General features: G+C 47.0%; 1 pseudogene; it reads right to left on the bottom strand.

Annotated features, from left to right (window-relative positions):
* Nucleotides 1–6,472: 6,472 nt before the first annotated feature.
* LOC124501211 (RNA guanine-N7 methyltransferase activating subunit-like) lies at nt 6,473–10,129 on the bottom strand (annotated as a pseudogene).
* Between the last annotated feature and the right edge of the window lie 9,944 nt (nt 10,130–20,073).

Below are 20,073 nucleotides of genomic sequence, written 5' to 3'. Positions count from 1 at the left end.
GGTTATATACATATATATATATATTTTTTTTGTATACGTATATATATATATATATATATATTTTTTTTTTTTAGTTTATTTTGAGACAGAGAAGGGGTGCACACAAATTGGGGAGGGGCAGAGAGAGAGAGAGAGAGAGAGAGAGTATCCCAAGCAGGCTCCACGCTGTCAGCACGGAGCCCGACGTGGGGACTGAAACACAAACTGAGATCATGAGCTGAGCAAAAGCAAGATTCCGACACTCAACCGACTGAGCCCCCCAGGCGCTCCCCCCTTTTACTTTCTAGAGAAGCAGTTACCAGATCACTCAGAATTTGATGTGGCTTGCATTATATCCCTGCGGGACAGCATGGGCCCAGATCCTTCAGGCCAGGACTCCTAGGGACCTCTGGTTGACTTCTGCCTCCCTCCTGGCCCCACCCCTGCCTAGGCTCCTCCTGGCCCAGGAGCACCGGTGAGTGTCCTGCCCTGGCCTGCCCAGGCCCTGTCCGCCTGCCCTCCTTGCACTGATTGCACACAGTACTGTGGTGGTTTGGGTGCCATCTGCCTGGCACCCACTGGCTCCTTGAAGGACGGACAGTAGCTGATTCACAGGTCCAGCTCTGTGTTTGTGTCAATCAACCAACCTTCACCGCCGGGAGGAGGGAGGTAACAGGGACCTGACTGTGAAGACTGGGCACCTGAGTAACTTGCTTTTTCCGACAGTCCTCATTTATATCAGTGCTCACAGTTGTGACAGCTGGGCAATCATTGGATGTAAATGGGCAGGTCCTCACTAGATTCTTTCCAAGGGCTCCCCTCTGGGTACTATGCCTACAAGGTTGCAGGTGCCAGCACTCAGCCTGCGGCCCTAGTGCCTGGTGAGCGTCCGGGGCAGACACTTGGGCCTCACTGGCTGTGGTGCGCTGGGAAGCTAAGTGGGCTTGCTGGGGATGGGGGGGGGGGGGTCGGACACGGACGAGGTCCTAGTAGCTCTGCTATGTGTCAGGGGCGGGGCTGTGGGGACGGAGGGCCATCTGCCATCTTGTAACCCTGCGACCACCTGCACACCTGACTGTGGGTCACTCAGACCCCTGTTCCTTCTCCCCCCTTGCCCACTTGGGACTGTCGAAGCACCTGCGCCCATGTGCACCGTGCACATGACATTGGAGTTTGTTCTTGGTCTGTCTGTGCAACTGTTCATCTGAGGTTCTGACTCCGAGGCCAGGAGGCCAGGAGGCCGGGAGCTGGGGCTGGAACGAGACACCGCTCCCCACCCCTCCCCCTCAGCAGCTGCAGAGCCTTGGTGAATTGTTTGCTTCACTGAACCTCAATGTTCTCTTCGAGAAACTGGAGATAATGAAAGCACGTACCGAGGCAGGAAGAAAACTGTCCCCAAAGAGGTCCATGTCCTAGTCCTCAGAACCCGTGAGTGCTACCTTCTGTCATGGAAAGGGATGTGATTATGGGCATGGAGCCTTGAGATGGGGAGAGTGCTCTCGATCATCTGGTCCCCTTCTAATTATGCCCGTTCTTAAAAGTGGGGACTCTTTCCCCAGTGTGTCACAGAGACATGTGGCCACAGAGGCAGGGTCTGAGAAATGACACGCCGCTATCTTAGAAGATGGAGGAAGGGATGTGAGCCAAGGAATGTGGAAGCTTCTAGAAGCTAGAGAAGTCAAGGAACAAATCCCCCAAGTCAGCTTATAAATCCGGGGCAATGTCCGTGCTTTGTATTTCAGTATACCTCACAGTAGCTAGAATGGTGCTGGGGCCATAAAATAATAAAATTTAGAGATTTAGAACTGGAAAGGATCTCTCCGATGATTTTGTTCTACCACGATAAGCAATGTGTTGATCACAGATGGATGGCTGGTGGAGAGATAGATGGGTAAGTAGATGGGTGCTTGCGTAGATAGATGGATGGGTGCGTGGGTGGATGAGTGGATGGACGAAATAGCTAGCAGCCTAAAGTGAGGTTTTGAGCTATTTGTGGGATTTCTAAATAATTTCAATCCTTCCATCAGAGTTCCACCTGTCTCTTTTCCTCTCTTTGTAAGCCATACATAATAGAAAAGTTGACTGAGTTAACTCTAACCTGAGTTAAATATTGATCCTTGAGAACTCCGTGTTGAATAAGACCAAAACATCTATGGTCATTTACATGTAACACTCAGATATCATGTATCCTTCAGGTTCATTAAATGCATCAGAATGCACTAGATCCCAAAAGGGGAGGTGAAGAGTGAGGAGGTTTCCAGGTTTCTGGAGACGCACAGATTCACCTATAATTCATCTGTCACATGGACCAATGGTGACAGAAGGGAGAGGTTGAGACACTTTGGGTGGTTCAGGATTTATTCATAGGCTTGGCACACCAGAAGACATGATGATCAAAAATATGGCCCTTAAAATACAAATGCCATGGGTTCTCAAAATAGTGGAAATGGAATCATTAATATTGAAGCACAAGAGAACCAAACAAACCAATTCTCCTAATTTCTGTTACTTCTGTGAGTTGTTACTACTCCTCTGGCCTTGCCCCCATTCCTAAATTGGATCTTTCATGACCTCAGATCAAGTCTGTCACTGTGAACACTACTGTCTTCAGAAAGCAGTCCAGGCTGCGGGCCTCCCACAAGGCAGTCACCGAGGACAGGGGCCTCCTTGTAGCCCTGCTACAGACTTGTTGCTGGCACAGCCCCCTCCCAACACATGTTGGTCGAGTTCATGAACTAATCAGTTACATATTGTTATTTAGCCAGTTTCCATCTTCGCATTGGGACAGACCTCAAGCCCAGAGATGGTATGAGACTTGACACAGCTAGTTAATGGCAAACCACAGCTGGAATCCATGTCTGTTCATAACTATGCCAACACTTTTCCACCTTAAGATACTCCAGAGAGGGGGCTCGTCCTCTCCTGTGGAATGAGGCCAGGGCCCCGTGGGGTCTCATTGGACCATAAGGCTTCCTGTTCCCAAGTATTGGAGGAGTCTCTGGTTTATTAAAATCATCGGAGTCATTCAAGTTCCTGTTCCATTTATAGCCCAGCCATCAGATGAGCTGTGGTGGCCCTATTTCTGTCCCAGGCTCTTGGTGTCAGGGCTGGCTCCTTTGGGGTCATGGAACAGGATTTCCATTCCAGACTTGCACCACGTAGCCCCAAGGATGGATGGCAGGTGGCTCAGAGCTAAAGTTTCCAACTGAGACGCATCCATTCAACACGTGTTTATTTCATACTAACATGCTGGGCACTGCTGTAGGCTCTGGGGCACAGAAGTGAGCAAATCAGAAGCCCACACAATGGAATACTACACAGCCATGAAAAAGAATAAAATCTTGCCATTAGAAACAACATGGATAGACCTAGAGGTTGTTAGGCTAAGTGAAGTAAGTCAGACAGAGAAGGAAAAATACCCTATGATTCCACTTATATCTGGAATCTAAAAAACAAAACAAGACAAAACGAAAAACAGAAAGAAGCTCATAAATACAGAGAACAAACAGGGGTCTGCCAGAGAAGAGAGAGTTAGGAAATAGACGAACTAGGTGAAGGAGATTAAGAGGTGCGAACGTCCACTTATAAAATAAGTAAGTCAGGGGATGAAAAGTACATAGCATAGGGAATATCGTAGGGAAAAAAAATCCTGCAACTTTGATGAATTCACTTATCAGTTCTAATAGTTTTTTGGTGGAGTCTTTAGGGTTTTCAATATGGAGTATCGTATCATCTGCAAAGAGTGAAAGTTTTGCTCCTTCCTTGCTGATGTGAATGCCTTAATTTCTCCATCTCGTCTGACTGCCGTGGCTGGGATTTCCACTACCACATTGAATAAAAGTGGTGAAAGTGGACATCCCTGTCTTGTTCCTGAGCTCAGGGGAGAAGCTCTCAGCTTTTCACCACTGAGGATGATGTTAGCTGTGGGGTTGTCATACATGGCCTTTATTATATTCCGTCTATACTTTGTTGAGAGTATTTGTCATGAATGGGTGTTGACTTTAAAGTTTTCGCTCTGTAACCATGGAGTACGATTTTAGTTGCAGATTGTTCACATATGGGTCACGTTAAGAAAGTTTCCTTCTATTCCCAGTTTATTGAGTGTTTCCATCATGAAAGGGCATTGAATTTTCTTAAATTCTTTTTCTGCATCCATTAAGATGATTATATGTTTTTTTCACTTCCATTCTATTAATGTATCATATTCCACTGATTAATCTTCATACGTTGAACCATTCTTGCAATCCAGGAATAAATGCTTCTTGGTAATGGTGTGTGATCTTTCTAATATGGGGTGAATTCAGTGTGCTAGTATTTTGTTGAGGAGTTTTGCATCAATATTCATAAGGGATGGTGGTCTATGGCTTTCTTGCAATGTCTGTGTCTGGTTTGGGTATCATGGTAATTTGATAACTTAATTTTTTAAATCCTTGCCTTTTAAAATAAATTCCAAGGATGGGGTGAATATACCTTTCTACATAATTAAATTTGGTATATTCTAGAACAGGTGCGGTTACCTGCCTAAATGTACTTACTAAAAAATATTTCCCATTCCTAGTTTTGTAACACCTGAGAATATCACTTCAATTATTTCGAGGGGTTTTAACATATCTTTCAAAAGTTTTCAAAACAAAGTTATACTTAATTCAGCTTAATTAAAGAAGTCCTTTTTGGGGTGTAATATTGCAAAAATTACACGATAAAGATAGATATCAAATTTCAAATTTCCTTTTGAGAAAATTGCTTCCCCTAAAACATTTCCTTTCATGGTTTTAAAGACACGTGTCATACATTTTGACACTTAAACCCAAATCTGAATACTTAGTTTACTTCAACCATTATGCAGAACTATTCCTTTTCTAAAAGGGTAAATTGCTTCTATTATACAGTTGCAAAATACCTGGGAAAAAAGTAATTTGCACCTCCATTCCTCTCTAAAGTGTATTCCTTTTGCATGTCTATGAACTTCATATAAATTTATGAAATTTTATAGCATTTTCTGATATTACTATAGCCAGCCACATTAGCTCTCTTGAAATTAGATTTTGCACGGTGGGTCTTTTTCTGTCCTTTTACTTTCAATCTATCTATGTCTTTAAGTTTAAAACATGCTGATGTAGATAGAAGATAGTTAGATTTGTTTTTCTCCCAGTCTAATGATTCTATTCGAATATTCAGACTATTTCTAGCTAATGTAATTCCTGACAAAGCTGGGGTTAAGTCTGCCATCTTGCTCTTTGTTTCCATTTGTTCTTTATTCTTTCTTTCCTCCCTTCTTTCCATCAATAAGTAATTGTTGGTATTTCATTTATTGTTTCTATTGGCTTTTTAGCTGTGTCTTTTTTAAAAATATCTTTTAATGGTAATTCTAGTGATTACAATACACACCTTCAGTTTATCACAGTCTACCGTAAGTTAATGTTCTAAAACTTCATATTCATCGTAAGAAACAATATAATATTCGTTTATTCCTTAGCACATCGCGTTGTTGTTGTTTTACTTTTATGTGCATCATAACCCCCCAATATGCCATCATCACCATTATCATCATCATCATCACTATTTCTTTATTTTTAAAAAATCTTGTAGTATTTTATTTGAATAAAGCCATTAAAATGGCCTGAAACAAAATGATCAGCATAAAAGGAAATTACAGCGTCACTATATTTATACAAGAGGGAGCAGCAAGCAAGGGGCACATTTGGAAGTGCCTATAACACCGTTCGATCGACCCACGTTAAATACCATAAAAGTAGTCAGAATGCAGCGTCACGTACATACCATTGAAAAGGAAAGGGGAACATTTACAGAGTTAAACTTTTGTATAACATGTGAGTTTTGATAGGCTATGTTTAAGTTAGCAAAAAGCCTTACAGTTTGTGTGAAATGGTCGTGTGCCCTAATCTCACCCACCACTAGATCAAGACACTGAAACTGAGAAGAGTTCCTTCCTTATTTACAGCTTTATTCTTGACATCCCTCTTTGAGACCAAAACGATTGTGGAGCTGACTCGTACCTGGAGTAATTACAAAATACCACGGTCATAACAACAAGAGCCAAAAGAAGTATCGACCATCGTTTTACTTTTCAACTTCTGAGGTCACCTACAACACAGTGCAAGAAAGCACAATTGTGCATTCACGAGTTGACTGTACCAACCTCTGTAAAAATTTAGGAACGAGCACATCCAAGTAAATGGATACTTCTTTATCTCACAGAGTAAAATCAAGCATTTTCTACTTTAAAATTATTTCTGTGTAAAACAAAGAACTCTTGGAGGTCAAACAAGGAAAACAGATAGCAAGTGGAACGCACCGTTAAGTCATGAAACAAAGAAGAATCTGCAGTAGAAGTCAGGCAGTATAATCCACAACCTTTTTAGGGGAGTACTTATTGCCAGCAACCATCACATCTCTGGTAAGATCTCATTAAAAAAAAAAAGTCACAGGTTCTAAAAAGTTAATAATCCACTCTCTGAAATCAGATATAAAACTATGACCAACAGAAGATACACAGAGTAAACGGTTTTACTAAAAGCTGTTGACGTTTCCACCAGCAGTAACCATAGGGAGCTGGCTGGTTGTAACCACAGTGTCCATATCCATGGGGGTAGTAAGTTTCATGTCTATACTGCAGGTAACTGTTACCCCAGGATTGTCCATGCCGCTGATTGGATCGAGTGTCAGTTTGCCACCCCCACCGGTTTGACCTCTAAACAGTCTATTACCTTGCAACTGATTACCTCTGTGTCTCTGGCTCCCAGCAGCTCGGCTGTTCTACTCCTCAACAATTGGAAGGAGACCCAGGAGGGCTCTTCAGGTATTCATGGTACTCTTTGCCATCTTCTGTGAATGTACTGGCAAACGTCTCTTCAAAATTTGGAACAGCTTCAGAAGGGTCTGTATTCCTGAAATTCCCAGCAACTTAAGGCAGCTTTACTGTTTAATGTTTATGTTGTTTCCATCTCCGGCCCACAGCGTGGCCAAAGGATCTCCCAGTACTTCACCTCTCCAAGGTAACGGAGCCACTCCCATTACTATTCTTTTTTTTTTTTTTTTAACATTTATTTATTTATTTTCGAAAGAGAGAGACAGAGACAGAGACAGAGCACAAGCAGGGGAGGGGCAGAGAGAGGAGGGAGACACAGAATCCGAAGCAGATTCCAGGCTCTGAGCTGTCAGCACAGAGCCCGACTTGGGGCTCAAACCCATGAACCATGAGATCATGGCCTGAGCCGAAGTCGAATGCTCAACCACTGAGCCACTCAGGCGTTCCCCCCCCCCAATTACTATTCTTTTAAACAGATTTTTTAAATTTATGAAAAAATAATATTTTAAATTTACCTGTATATTGAATTTCCGGTACCTCTTGCAGATCCAGGTTCCATCTTGGATGCTTTCCCTTAAACCTTAAGAACTTCCTTAGCATTTCTTATAGTGCAGGCCTATTGGTGCAAAATGTTGTGAGATCTTTTTTCTTCTAAAATGTCTTTATTTTTCCTTTATTTTGAAGAATATTTCCACTGGGTATAGAATTTAGGTTGCAAGGTTTTTGGTGTGTGTGTTTTTTTTTTAATTTGTAAGTAATTTTAGAATTTCAAAGATACTATTACATTGTCTTATGGCTTTCATTGTTTCTTTTTTTTAATAAAACTTTTTAATGTTTATTTATTTTTGAGAGAGAGAGACAGTGTGAGTGAAGGAGAGGGAGACACAGAATCCGAAGCAGGCTCCAGGCTCTGAGCTGTCAGCACAGAGCCTGATGCAGGGCTTGAACCCACGAACCATGAGATCATACCCGAGCCAAAGTTGGATGCTTAACCGACTGAGCCATCCAGGTGCCCCAGCTTTCATTGTTTCTGATGAGAAATCAGCTATCATTTTTTTTTTCAGCTGTCATTATAGAGTTATTCCCCTGAATGTAATGTGCAGTTTTTCTCTAGCTATATTTAAGTTTTACTCTTTTTGGTAATCTAACTATCATATGTCTAGGAGTGGATTGTGTTTTTTCTGACTGGGATTCACTGAATTTCTCAGATCTGTGAGTTTGTGTCTTTCATCAATTAAAGAAAATCTTGTCCGTTATCTCTTTAAATATAGAAGAGACAGTTCTATACTTTATTACCTCTCTTTATTTTGCCCCATTCCTTCAATTCCTTAGAGTCCTAAGCTCCATTAACATGTATTTTTAACCAATTTATAGTTCCACACATCTTGGACATTCTTTTATTTTCCATTCTTTCCTCTCTAATTTGGATAATTTCTAACAAAGTATCTTCAAATTAGCTGATCCTTTCTCTTCTGTATCCATTATGCTGTTAAGTCTATCGAATTTTTCATTTCAGATATTGTATTATTTTTACTTCCAGAATTTTCCTTCTATTAATTTTTTTATAGTTCCCATTTCTCTGGTGAGAATTTTCATCTACTCACCTGTTCTGTCCATCTTTTCACATTTTTTTTCATAAATTGTTTTCTATATTTATAAAAAGTCTTAAAGTTTTAAAGTCTTTATCTGCTAATTCCAACATCTAGGTCATCTGTTGGTCTGCTTCTATTCACTTTTTTCTTGATTATGTCTCATATTTCTTGGCATATCTAGTGGTTTTTCACTGTATACTTGACATTGTGGATGACACACTGTAGAAACTCTGGATTGTGTTACCTTTCTCTATAAAGAGCAGACATTTGCTTATTATTCTGGTAGGCAGTTAAATTTGTGGCAGATTACTTTGATCCTTTGGAAGGCTGGCTTTAATCTTTGTTAAGACAGCTCTGCTTTGGGTTGCCTGGGAGGCTCAGTTGGTTAAGCATTTTACTTTTGACTCAGGCTCAGGTCATGATCTCATGTTTCCTGAGTTTGAGCCCCATGTCAGGCTCTGCGCTGACAGTGCAGAGCCTGCTTGGGATTCTCTGTCTCCCTCTCTCTCTGCCGCACACACTCTCTCTCTCAAAACTAAATAAACTTAAAAAAAAACCAAACAGGTCTGCTTCGGTTTTCTTCTTTGCTCCAGAGTATACTCTCCTGTATCATGCATATTTAAAAGTTTTCATATATTATGACATATTTAAAACTTTTCTATCTGGGGAGAGACTGCCCCTTCCGGGGCCAGCCAATTGTTAAGATGCCAAAAAGCTCATCGGGAAGCATGCCTCTGATCTGCAAACTAACCAGTCTGGAGCCAGAACTCCCCTATCTGGCCCCTGCACCCGGGAGGCAGTATTCTTCTGTCTTCGTTTCAGAGCCAGGGACATACCCTACAGCTTAGGGCCTGATGGAATTATTCAACCAGGCCAGTCCTAGGCTGTCTGCCCTGCCATCTTGCCTGTCTTTCCTACAGAAATCCCAGTAAAGGTCTCGATTTCCACTTTCTCCTTACTCCTGATGATTCTGGTGCTTCCTCATGTGGCCCGCATGGCATTGTGCCTCCCATTTCTGGGACCCACGAGCATAGAAAACTTGTTCTTTCCTGAATCTCTCCTGCATGTCCTCTTGTGGCTGCACCTCAGGGAGCATCACAGAAAAGGACACAGAAGACTCTTAGCCTGAAATGTGACCAATACCCCCAGGGGTGTCCCTTCTGGGAAAGCCACAGTGTCTCTCAAGCCCTTCGCACTCGATGGAAATCGAACTCCAAACTGTCTCCAGCACTGGGCAGCCCGGGACCTCCTCAGCTATTCAGCTTTCCAGCTGCTGATTTCTGGGTGCGGGGGTGGGGGGGTGTAGTTAAGAGGCACACACGTGTAGCTAAGAGCCAGCCAAGACTGTGAAATGTCTTTGCGCAAACTCAGTTGAGAGGTCCAGTCTGGTGCATCCCTCCCTTCTGGGATTTTCTCTTCAGTTTCCAGCCCTCTGGTAGCATCAACCTCCAAATTCTCTCTCTTTATCTTGGTAAAATCGCCACATTTTGCTTGACCCTAGTGTCACGAGCCCTGAGGGGGCTGGGATGTGCTGTCGCGGAGAAGTCAGATGAATGTGGCTAAATGGTATCCGCTGGTTTGCTTCCTTTATTTCAACGATTGTGTCCTTCCAGCTTCTGTCCGCTTCTACTTGCTGCTGCTGCCTTCACACTATTGTTCTTCATATTTGATATAGAGTTTATCATTGTTATTAGCAGGAGGGTTTGTCCAACCGAGGCAACTCCGCCATGGCCGAAAACAGATTTTCCAAAATATTTTCCTGATGTGCAAATGAGTCCACATCAAATGATGTGGAATCAAAATCAGAAATCCTTACAAATTGAGAAAGCCATATTTTCTCACTGTTGTTGTAAAATAATTTTGGTCACCTCTACTTCCTAGTATCCGTAAATTACAGAACTCTAATAGTTGTAATTGAGTGGACACTCTGTACTTGGAGAGCAATGGAGCAGAGTGATCGGTTCCTCGCACACACCCTCCCTTCCCTGTGTTTAATGGACGTAGCATCACACAGAACTCCTAGTGGTTCACTTGAGCGACAAAAACAATTTCTATAAGCTTGTCTGGGAAAGAAAAGTTACTTTTCGACACTGATATTGGAACCAATATTTAAACTGATGGGATTCCTTACGTTGTCAATAAAATGACAGATAGTTAAAATGAAAGAACCAATTTCTGCTCCCAAAGCTCGCTCAAATCATGTTTTCCTCAACGATGGCTGGGCTCGAGCAGCTTCCAGAGACCTGGGTGTGGACGCTGCGTGGGCGGCAGAGCGCCTCTGCGCACACACAGGCCACCGTACTCGGTTTCTGAAAACACCCGCTTCATCTGACATGGAGCAGAGTGTCACCGGAGGACAGTCGAGCCAAACCCAACACTGGAGCTCTGACACATCCGGTAATAAAACGTTTAGCTTGGCTTGGAAATGCTACTTGCAATGTTTCCACTCCTTCTCAATCTCCATCTTTCATTTCCTTCGTCCCTGATTCTTCCACTGGTACTTCCAGTTTTCACACAGAGTTTCTTCTCTCTTGATGCCCAGTACAGTCTGATAGTTACCATTAAACAACAACAACAACAACAAAATGGGATACCTGGGTGGCTCAGTCGGTTGAGTGTCCAACTCCTGGTTTACGGCTCAGATCGTGATCTCGTGGTTCGTGAGATCGAGTCCCACGTCAGGCTCTGTGGTGACAGCTTGGCCCCTGCCTGGGACTCTCCCTCTCTCTCTGCCCCTCCCCTACCCGCTTGCTCTCTCTCTCTTTCTCAAAATAAATAAATCATCATGGAAAAAATAAAAACATAATAGAAAAATAAAAAACCACAAAGGAAAGGAAAACACATTCATCGGACTTCAAGGAAGAAACAAAGCACAGCACCTCTGAGAACAATCCAAGCTGACGCAGCTGTCTTTTCCTCTGAAAATGCGCTCTGTCACCTGCTCTAGGAGGCGGACCAAGACCAACAGGACGGCTGTGATGCAGTGCAGAGTGCTTGCGGACAGAAGTCCTGCCGCTGCTTTCCAAGGACCGGTGCAAACACAGCCGCTTGGAATCTCCATCCTGCTCCCACTCTGAGCCAGGGACCCCATGGATTCACAGAATCGCAGAACCCCGGATCTGGAAGGGACTTAATCCGATTTGTACCTATCATCGTGAGATTCTCCTTCAAAATACCCTTGAAGGACAGCTCTCAAGTTCCCACCTGTGACCAGAGTCCATGGTTTCTCACCTCAGCCCACCCCACCTCTGGACGGTGTCAGTGGCTAGAAATTTCTTTCTGGCATTAACTAAAATCCTCATTTCAGGACTGGTACTCATTGGCCCTTGCCCTCTACAAATCTACAGTTACCTAACAGTAAATATAGACAGGCGAGAGATTGCACTTTCTTTCTGTAAGTCAACTTAGACTTACATCCAAGTCTCCCTCTGGTAGTGTCCACGGCAACATTCTGTCCCAGTGGTTATAAAATTCCCGGCCAACACCCGACGACCCCAGGGCAATGAGGAGTTCCCAGGGGCCTACGCAGAGCCAAATATTCAGGGACATTCTTATTTCAGTCCTTTCGTGTGTGCTCGTTGCCAGTGGAATGCTCAGGGTCCCGTTGGGGCCGTTGTGGGTGGGGCTGCTCGGCCATCCCAGGTCCTGCCACCTCCCAGGGCACCTTCATGGAGGGGGGCAGGTTAGTAACACGAGGCAGGTCACCTACACCTGTTCTATTCCTCCCAGGATATCTTTTCCTCCTAATTCTTTTTTTTTTTTTTTAGTTTATTTATTTATTTTCAGTGAGAGAGAGAGAGAGAGAGAGACAGCAGAGGAGGGGCATAGAGAGAGAGAGAGGGAGAGAGAGAATCCAAAGCAGGCTCCATGCTGTCAGCACAGAGCCCAATGTAGGGCTCGAACTCATGAACCGTGAGATCACGACCTGAGTCTGAACCAAGAGTTGGACGCTTAATCGACTGAGCCACCCAGGTGCCCCTCTCCTAAAAGTACCTACTTCTTGAAAGTACCACTCCTGTCTACCCTACCACAGGAAACTGTTGAATTTCTTACCAGCTTCCATAAAAGTCAGGGAGGGCCCTTGTCATCCAGCCTCCTGGCACAGCCCCAGGCAATGAAATTCCACTTGCACACTTGCCCGAAGTGTGGCGGGGCAGCAGGGAGGCCGGAGAGGAAGGTAAACACAGAGGCCCAAACACAAGTTTTAACTGCCACACGAAGCACAAATAAACCCTTTTCTCCATTTCCTTCCGAGTATTTGTCACTACCTATCATGTTTGTCTCAAATGCTACCACCCAGTTCAGAAACCATTCCTGGTGCCTTCACTGATTCCCCCAAAACAGAGTTTCCAACTTTTCCATCCCTGTCTCAACCTGCTACCGCTTGTCACGCCTTTTAACGTATGGTGCCAACACCCGTGGAGCGCAGGCGTGGTGTGACCCAGGATGCGAATCGCGGAGCCGGGCGAGCGCGCCCTCTGGACGACACACGGTAATTGCGTGACAGTGCGTCCGTCCCCCACCCGCCTCGTGCGGTCGCCCCTCGAGACTGCAGCCAACACGCAACTGCACACTCTCTTCCAGCACCTTCTCCGGAGTGTCGCTTGGAGCGGCCCCCCGTGAAGCTCTCCTCCGTGGCTGCCTCGCTTCTGAGAGAAGCCGTCTGCGTCCCTTCGGTTTGTCGGCCGCGCTCCTCGGATCCCAAGGAGTTTCAGCATTTCGGAAATCACCAAAAGCGGGTGGAGCTGTCACACGCCGGGCTTTGAGGGGGCTCGGCCTCTCCACCTTCCGTGACTTGTCTCTGTGTTTGTTTGATTGGGAGCAACTCGGTAAAACCTTCTCTCTGCGTCCACAGTTGAGATGCCCACGTGGGGCTAAACCCTATCAGTTTGGGGCTAATTGGAGGAAAGGCCGATGGAATTAGCGGGAAGTCGAGTACCTTAACCAAAATTCGCTAATAGAGGGTTGCCAAGGAGAACAAAATTCTTTGGAAACTTTCTAAGAACTATTTTAATTAGCATACAAATTGTTCGTCTGGCATCGCTATAACGTTTGGCCTCAATTTGCTCTCAAGTAACAGGACTTGCTTTAGAAAGCCTTTTTATTAGCTTGAAGCTACACTACGGCTGGAGCCCGTATGGTTACTACAAATTACCAGGTTCCACATTAACGAAGCGTTCATGCCTGAGGATTATAGGGTCTTGGAGACAGAGAAGATCTCCGCGGATATTGAATCTAAATTTCTCCCTGTTGCTAAAAGCCTCTGCTTGAATAGTTTTCCTGAGCGCTATGAGCATATATTACACGATATATGGAAGGAAGGGGGGAGAGAGAGGAAGGGGGAGAAATGTTTTTATTTTTGATTGAGTCAAAATCCTTCTCGGGTCGATTTCCACCTCCCTGCTTCAGCCCTGCGCTGGGAAACACCGCACAAGAAGACAGCCTGCTCTACTGAGAACTTTTCACCACAGGCTCGGCAGAGCCGGGTACCTGGGCCAGCAGGCGTAGCCTCCGCCCTCTCGCTAACCACCGTGGCCTCTGTCCTTCCTGGGAGGCACCCCCCACGCCCAGTGCTCGGGGGCCAGGGTGCACCTGTGGAGAGCGGCGGACCAGTGTCTGCACCCCATCCCCACGTGACCTCCATGGGGAGTACTGTGTGCAGCTCACCCCACACAGGGCTCGGACCGTGCAGGTGACCGGTAACTACCTCATTATCTCTGCCCCCTCCCTTCCCAATCAACATGGGGACGGGGTGCCTCCATAGAACACCCAGACATTCTTTCTCCCCGAGAAGGTGTGTCGCGGAGAAGCACAGGCTGCCGAGAGACGCCCATGGGCTGGGGGGGTTCTTCTCCGCCTCCCTGGCCCACAGGAAATCTCTGCCCTCAACCGGGTTCTTAATCTTGGCGGCACATAGAATCACTCAGGGGCTTTAAACACGGTGATGTCCAGGCCACGCCGGGACCAGTGAGGCTGATTCACCCAATTTGGCCCTGAAAAAGCACTTATCGTGCTACCTCTCGCTTCCTTTGTTTCAGGCATTATCCACTGACTTTCATTTTGTGTGCTGGGATTTTGGCTGTTCATTGCATGTGCACACGCATGCACACACACAGGTGCACACACACGAGCACACATGCACACACACACAGGCACCGGCACACACGTGCACATAGGAGCACGCACAGGCACACACGCACACACAGGTGCACACACGAGCACACACAGGCACGCACACAGGCACACACAGGCACACACAGGCATGCACACAGGCACACACAGACGCGCACATGTGCACACACAGGTGCACGCACAAGCACACACAGGTGCACACACATGCACACATGCACACAAGCGCACACACATGCTCACACAGGTGCACACACAAGCACACGTGCACACGAGCACACACACACACACACATGCACACACGAGCACACACGCATATGAGCACACATGCCCCAGCCATGAGTTCTCAACGTGCTCCCTCCTAAATATTTGGTTCTTTGCCTTCTCTCTGTGTAAACACTATCCACATGGAAAACTACGACTCCATTTCCTTTCTTGCACATTTTTTCTCCCCGAAGTGAGTAACTGTCTTGGTCTTTCAGTTGTTCAACCTTCCGCGCACTCGTCATGAACTCACTGCACGCTCCACCGTGAGCACAGCCGTCTCCCTCACGGGCACAGACACACCTGGCCTTCGCTGTCTCACCTTCTCTGTGCTGAGGTCCCGCAGGCCTCGGTCCTCCTGCCCCCGTCTGCACGACTGTACCCAGGGCCCACCCAGGAGTGGCGGCATGGCTTCTTGTCAACTGCGTCAGGTTCCTCGTTCCAGATCCCGGGTGCTGTGCTTCCTGTTTACTCCCATCCCTCCCCTGGCTTCCTGAGGGAGTGCGTGCGAGGTCAGGGTGTGGAGACCCTCCACGTCTGCAGATCTCGATAGTGACGTGTCTGGATGCAAAGTGCCCTCAGAGTGCTGGGGCCTCATGCACGACCTCCTGACGCCCAGGGCTGTAGTGGGCGGCATCACGTCGCAGCAGGCACTCAGGCCCCAGCCGGAGTTCCCCAACGCCTGCAGGTGCCCCTCACCCCTCCGGATGGACCTGTTCCCCGTTTTGGCCGGGACTCCTTTTCCTGAGAACTCTCGCCGGTCCCCGCAGCACGAGTGTGTCCTGTTACCTCGCTCTTTCTCACCCCTTTCCTCTTCGGATTTTGAGAATTTAAAAAAATTCACCTTCCAACAATTCTGCTGCCGAGCTCGGCATTTATGCTATTGGAGGTTCTTTGTTTTGTTTTGTTTTGTTTTACAAAAGCTTTCCCCCCTTTTCATGCCTTTCCGGGTGCTCCTTTTTAAGGCATTCTGTTCTTGTTTCATGAGTGCGATATCTACTCTCCTCTCTCTGAGGATGCGAATTCAAGCATTTTCATTTCTTCCCCCTGCATTGTGTCTATTTTCTCTGGATGTTTGTGTCTTTCTCCTCCTTGTTCTGGTGTCTGAATTCGATGTTGGGTGCTCTCCTCCAGAGTCTGATAGTTCTGGGCTGTCCACTCATAAGAGCAGGGCTGGTGGGCTGTTGGTAGCTCCGTGTGCGTGGTCACCATCGGATGGACCGCTGAGGAGGTGCCACGGGCCCTCACTTAGGAACTGTGGACATTTCTCACATCTTGTGAGGATGACACAGTCCTGAGGCCGCTCACTTAACCCACTCCGGGAGAGACCTTCTCTGTGACCCCAACCAGGCAGCAAGCCTTCTCCAGGCCTCAGCTGCCTTCCTGCGACAGGTGGAGGGAAGGGACCTCAAGTTTCCCAGGAGCCTTTTGCTTTGAGGCCGACCTGGTCCCTGCCTTCCTGGGCCCCTGCCGCCGTCCGCTTCCGTGCCATTCCGGTGCTGTGGTGTGAGTGCTTGCCTGCTGGCCTCCCTCGCAGCGTCAGCTGTTCTGGGCCTGAGGAACCCGTCACCACTCCTCAGTCTGTTTCCCGGCCCCCACAGCCTCCTTGCTCTGGCTTCCTGTCCCCTTTCTCTGTAGGGACCTGCACCACATTCTTCTCTCCCCTTTTCCTCCCCCTCCTCCTTCTCTCCCTCTCTGCCTCCTGTCATCTGAAGATTCAGACAGGAGCACAGGAAAAACCGAGCCTTCACGTCAAGGAAGCCCCTGGGCTCCTTTCCACTCTTCAAACAACGCTATGCTCCAAGCTCGGGGTGAGTCACGAAGTCCACAGATCCACCCCGAGGCCTGACAGTTGTCGCCCAGTGCACACCCCCTCCTCACCGCCAGGGCCAAGAGCCTAGCAGCCCCCGCACAAGCATGTGCTGAACACCCGGCTGAATCAACAGCGGCCTCATCCGTGGTCTCCTCCCCGGCAGCTGCTTAGTGGAGAAATGGCCCCAAATGACATAGTTTTAACTTGTTCTTCTTTAGTTTTCTTTTGCTTACACACGAGTGTCTGTAATTTGCTAATTCCCTCATATCTTCTGCTGCATTTTTGGTCTCTTGGATTAGATTATAAGCTGTTTGAGAATGTGGGCTGTCTTAGAATTACAGAATCAGGGTGCCTGGGTGGCTCAGTCGGTTAAACGTCTGACTTCGGCTCAGGTCATGATCTCATGGCTCATGAGTTCGAGCCCCGCATCGGGCTCTGTGCTGACAGCTCCGAGCCTGGAGCCTGCTTCAGATTCTGTGTCTCCCTCTCTCTCTGACCCTCCCCTGCTCACACTCTGTGTGTGTGTCTCTGTCCATCCCCTGCTTGTGCTCCCCCCCCACCCTGAAATAATAAATAAATTTTATTTAAAAAAAAAACCTAATGAAATCCAGGCTTGTGGACAAGTTTATAAATATGGGCATCTACATTTTATATTCCGTAGAGCTTCAATGAGACTTAGCACCATTGTCCCCCATGCTATCATTCTGCCCATCTTTTCTTCTTTGTTAGGTGAATTCGTGAACTCCTGGAGGATGGGGACGATGACACATTCATTTTTAAATTTCCTAAGTTTCTTTCCAGATGCCAGAGGAATTATGAAATTTTCATACATCCAAGAGTCACCTGGAGAGCCCATAACACGTGCAAACCCCCAGAGCCCTTTGCAGGTGATTCTGATTCTGTGTGTCTGAGGCAGGGCCTAGTGATGTGCATTTTATCCAGCTCCCCAGGAATCCAGGACGGGTGGTCCTCCGAGCACACACTCATGCTGAGAAATGCAAACCCGGGGAATAAGGGGCGTGTGGCGAAAATGAATGAAGAAGGAGAAGGGGGCAGGTGAGAGAGGCAGGCTCACTTCTGATTCCAGATCTCTCAGAACTCGGCCGCCTTCCCATCCCTGCCCCACTCACAACGTTTGTGTTCATTTCCCTTCAGGAGATGAAAAGGACACCTAAAGCCCTCTGGAGGTGCAAAGCTCAGATCTGCCAGGTTGGAAGGGGAACGGCTTTTCCCGGGAGACTCGGAATTAAACTGACAAAAAACAGATGAGCCAAAGAAGAGAAGAGTTTCTTTAGGCCTGCAACGTGCACACCTGGGGAGGTTTGGTGAGGAGGAGCGCACGGAGGGGGGGTGCTTGTGTGCCCGACTTAGTAGGAAAGGGAGGGGAGGAAGGCCTCCAGTGGGAAGAGCAAACAGGTTTCTTTAGGAAAGACAGATCGTTTTTAGGAAAACAAACAGGAGATAAGAAGTCTGAGATAATGTTCATCTGTGCAGGTGTGAGTGGTCTTTCTGTCTTCTTCATGGCCTCGCCACGAGACTCTCCCGGACAGGATTTTCCGTAGGTTTACCCCTGATCTCTCTGCTGGGATTAGTAGTCCCCCCCCCCCCCCCCGCCCCCGGGGGGAAGTCATTTTCCCAGAAGGTGCTGCTTTTTGTCAGGGAAGGCAAGCTTTGAGGAGGCTTCTTTCTACATCCATTAGATCGAATGTCTTGAGTTTAAAATAATCTTCATACTGGGGGAGCCTGGGTGCTCAGGTTGTGATCTCAACTCAGGTTGTGAGTTCGAGCCCCGCATGGGACTCTGTGCTGACAGCTCAGAGCCTGGAGCGTGCTTCGGATTCTGTCTCCCTCTCTCTGTCCCTCCCCTGCTCACGCTCGGTCTCTCTGTATCTCAAAAACAAACATTAAAAAAATTTTTAAGTCACCTTCAGACTAATTCTGGGGTTCTGAGTGGTTCCCCAACAGTCTCAAGCTCCTTCCTGTTTTTTTTTTTTAATGTTTATTTATTTTTGAGAGAGACACAGAGTGTGAGCTGAGAAGGAGCAGAGAGAGAGAGGGAGACACAGAATCCCAAGCAGGCTCCAGGCTCTGAGCTGTCAGCACAGAGCCCGACGTGGGGCTCGAACCCACGAACCGTGAGATCATGACCTGAGCTGAAGTCCGGCGCCCAACCGACCGAGCCACCCAGGTGCCCCAAGCTCCTTCCTGGTTTTAAATTTTTTTTTTTTAACGTTTATTTATTTTTGAGACAGAGAGAGACAGAGCATGAACGGGGGAGGGTCAGAGAGAGAGGGAGACACAGAATCTGAAACAGGCTCCAGGCTCTGAGCGGTCAGCACAGAGCCCGATGCGGGGCTCGAACTCACGGACTGTAAGATCCTGACCTGAGCTGAAGTCGGCCGCTTAACCGACTGAGCCACCCAAGCACCCCATCCTTCCTGGTTTTAAAAAGAAAGTAAAAAAGTGGACACCTGTCGAGAGTAGAATTATCTTCCGACGGCAGCTCAGTGGCTAGCAGTAAATGTAGTCCAATCCATGCTCCCCAGAAAAGATGTTCATTTGTTACCAGTCAGCTCTAAAGCTACCAGAGCACCGGGTTTCACTGCAGGTATGATGGTTGGCAAAAGTGAACTGAGTTGTCCTGAAGAGTAAAGCTGTAATATAACAACGAAAGTGCGTGAGAAAATGAGCTCACCCAGGTGAGCAAGGACACTGCTTTCTTGGTGGGGAAATTGTTATGCCTTGTCAGAGGATAATTAGTTACTTAAAAGCCAGTTTTCTGCCTTAAAGAGAGGAAGTTTCCGTATGATTATCCCTGGGCAGGGTCGGTTTCCCACCTACCTTATCTTTAGTATCTTCCTTTTTTTTATTAAAAATTTTTTTAGCGTTTATTTATTTTTGAGACAGAGAGAGACAGAGACAGAGAGACAGAGTGACAGTGGGGGAGGGGCAGAGAGGGAGACACAGAATCCTAAGCAGCTCCAGGCTCTGCGCTGTCAGCACAGAGCCCGACGTGGGGCTTGAATCCATGAACCGTGAGATCATGACCCGAACCAAAGTCGGATGCTTAACCACTGAGCCGCCCAGGCACCATCTTTTAATCCCTTCCTAAGTTCCCTCCGTGCAGAAACACAACACAAGGCTTTCAGACACGTAAGTGTCAATTCAACCTAGAGACACCCTGTTGGGCAGGTACAACTGGTCTCCATTTGCAGAGGAGCCTGGAAAAACGGAGGATAAACTTCCTTTTATTTTCAGTGAAGAAAAGGCCCTGATCCGGTGCAAGCATCGATTCTATCTGTGGTTCTCGAAGTTCCATTACTTTGGGGCCGCGTCTTTGGTCAGCATTGGCCAAGACTATCACAGGACCGCTGCTGCCAGCGGCCTGGGACTTTAGGGATGAAATGAGAGGCCTCGCCAAGGCCCAGGGTGCCAGGGAAGGATGGCAGCGAGAGCCGGACAGGAAG

The sequence above is a fragment of the Lynx rufus genome, unplaced genomic scaffold, assembly GCF_022079265.1.
Source record: "Lynx rufus isolate CCGP_SWC_20201006 ecotype Redwood Valley unplaced genomic scaffold, mLynRuf1.p SCAF_7, whole genome shotgun sequence".
Taxonomy (NCBI): Eukaryota; Metazoa; Chordata; class Mammalia; order Carnivora; family Felidae; genus Lynx; species Lynx rufus.
The sequence above is the reverse complement of the archived record's forward strand: the minus strand, read 5'-3'. Positions and strand labels throughout refer to the sequence as shown.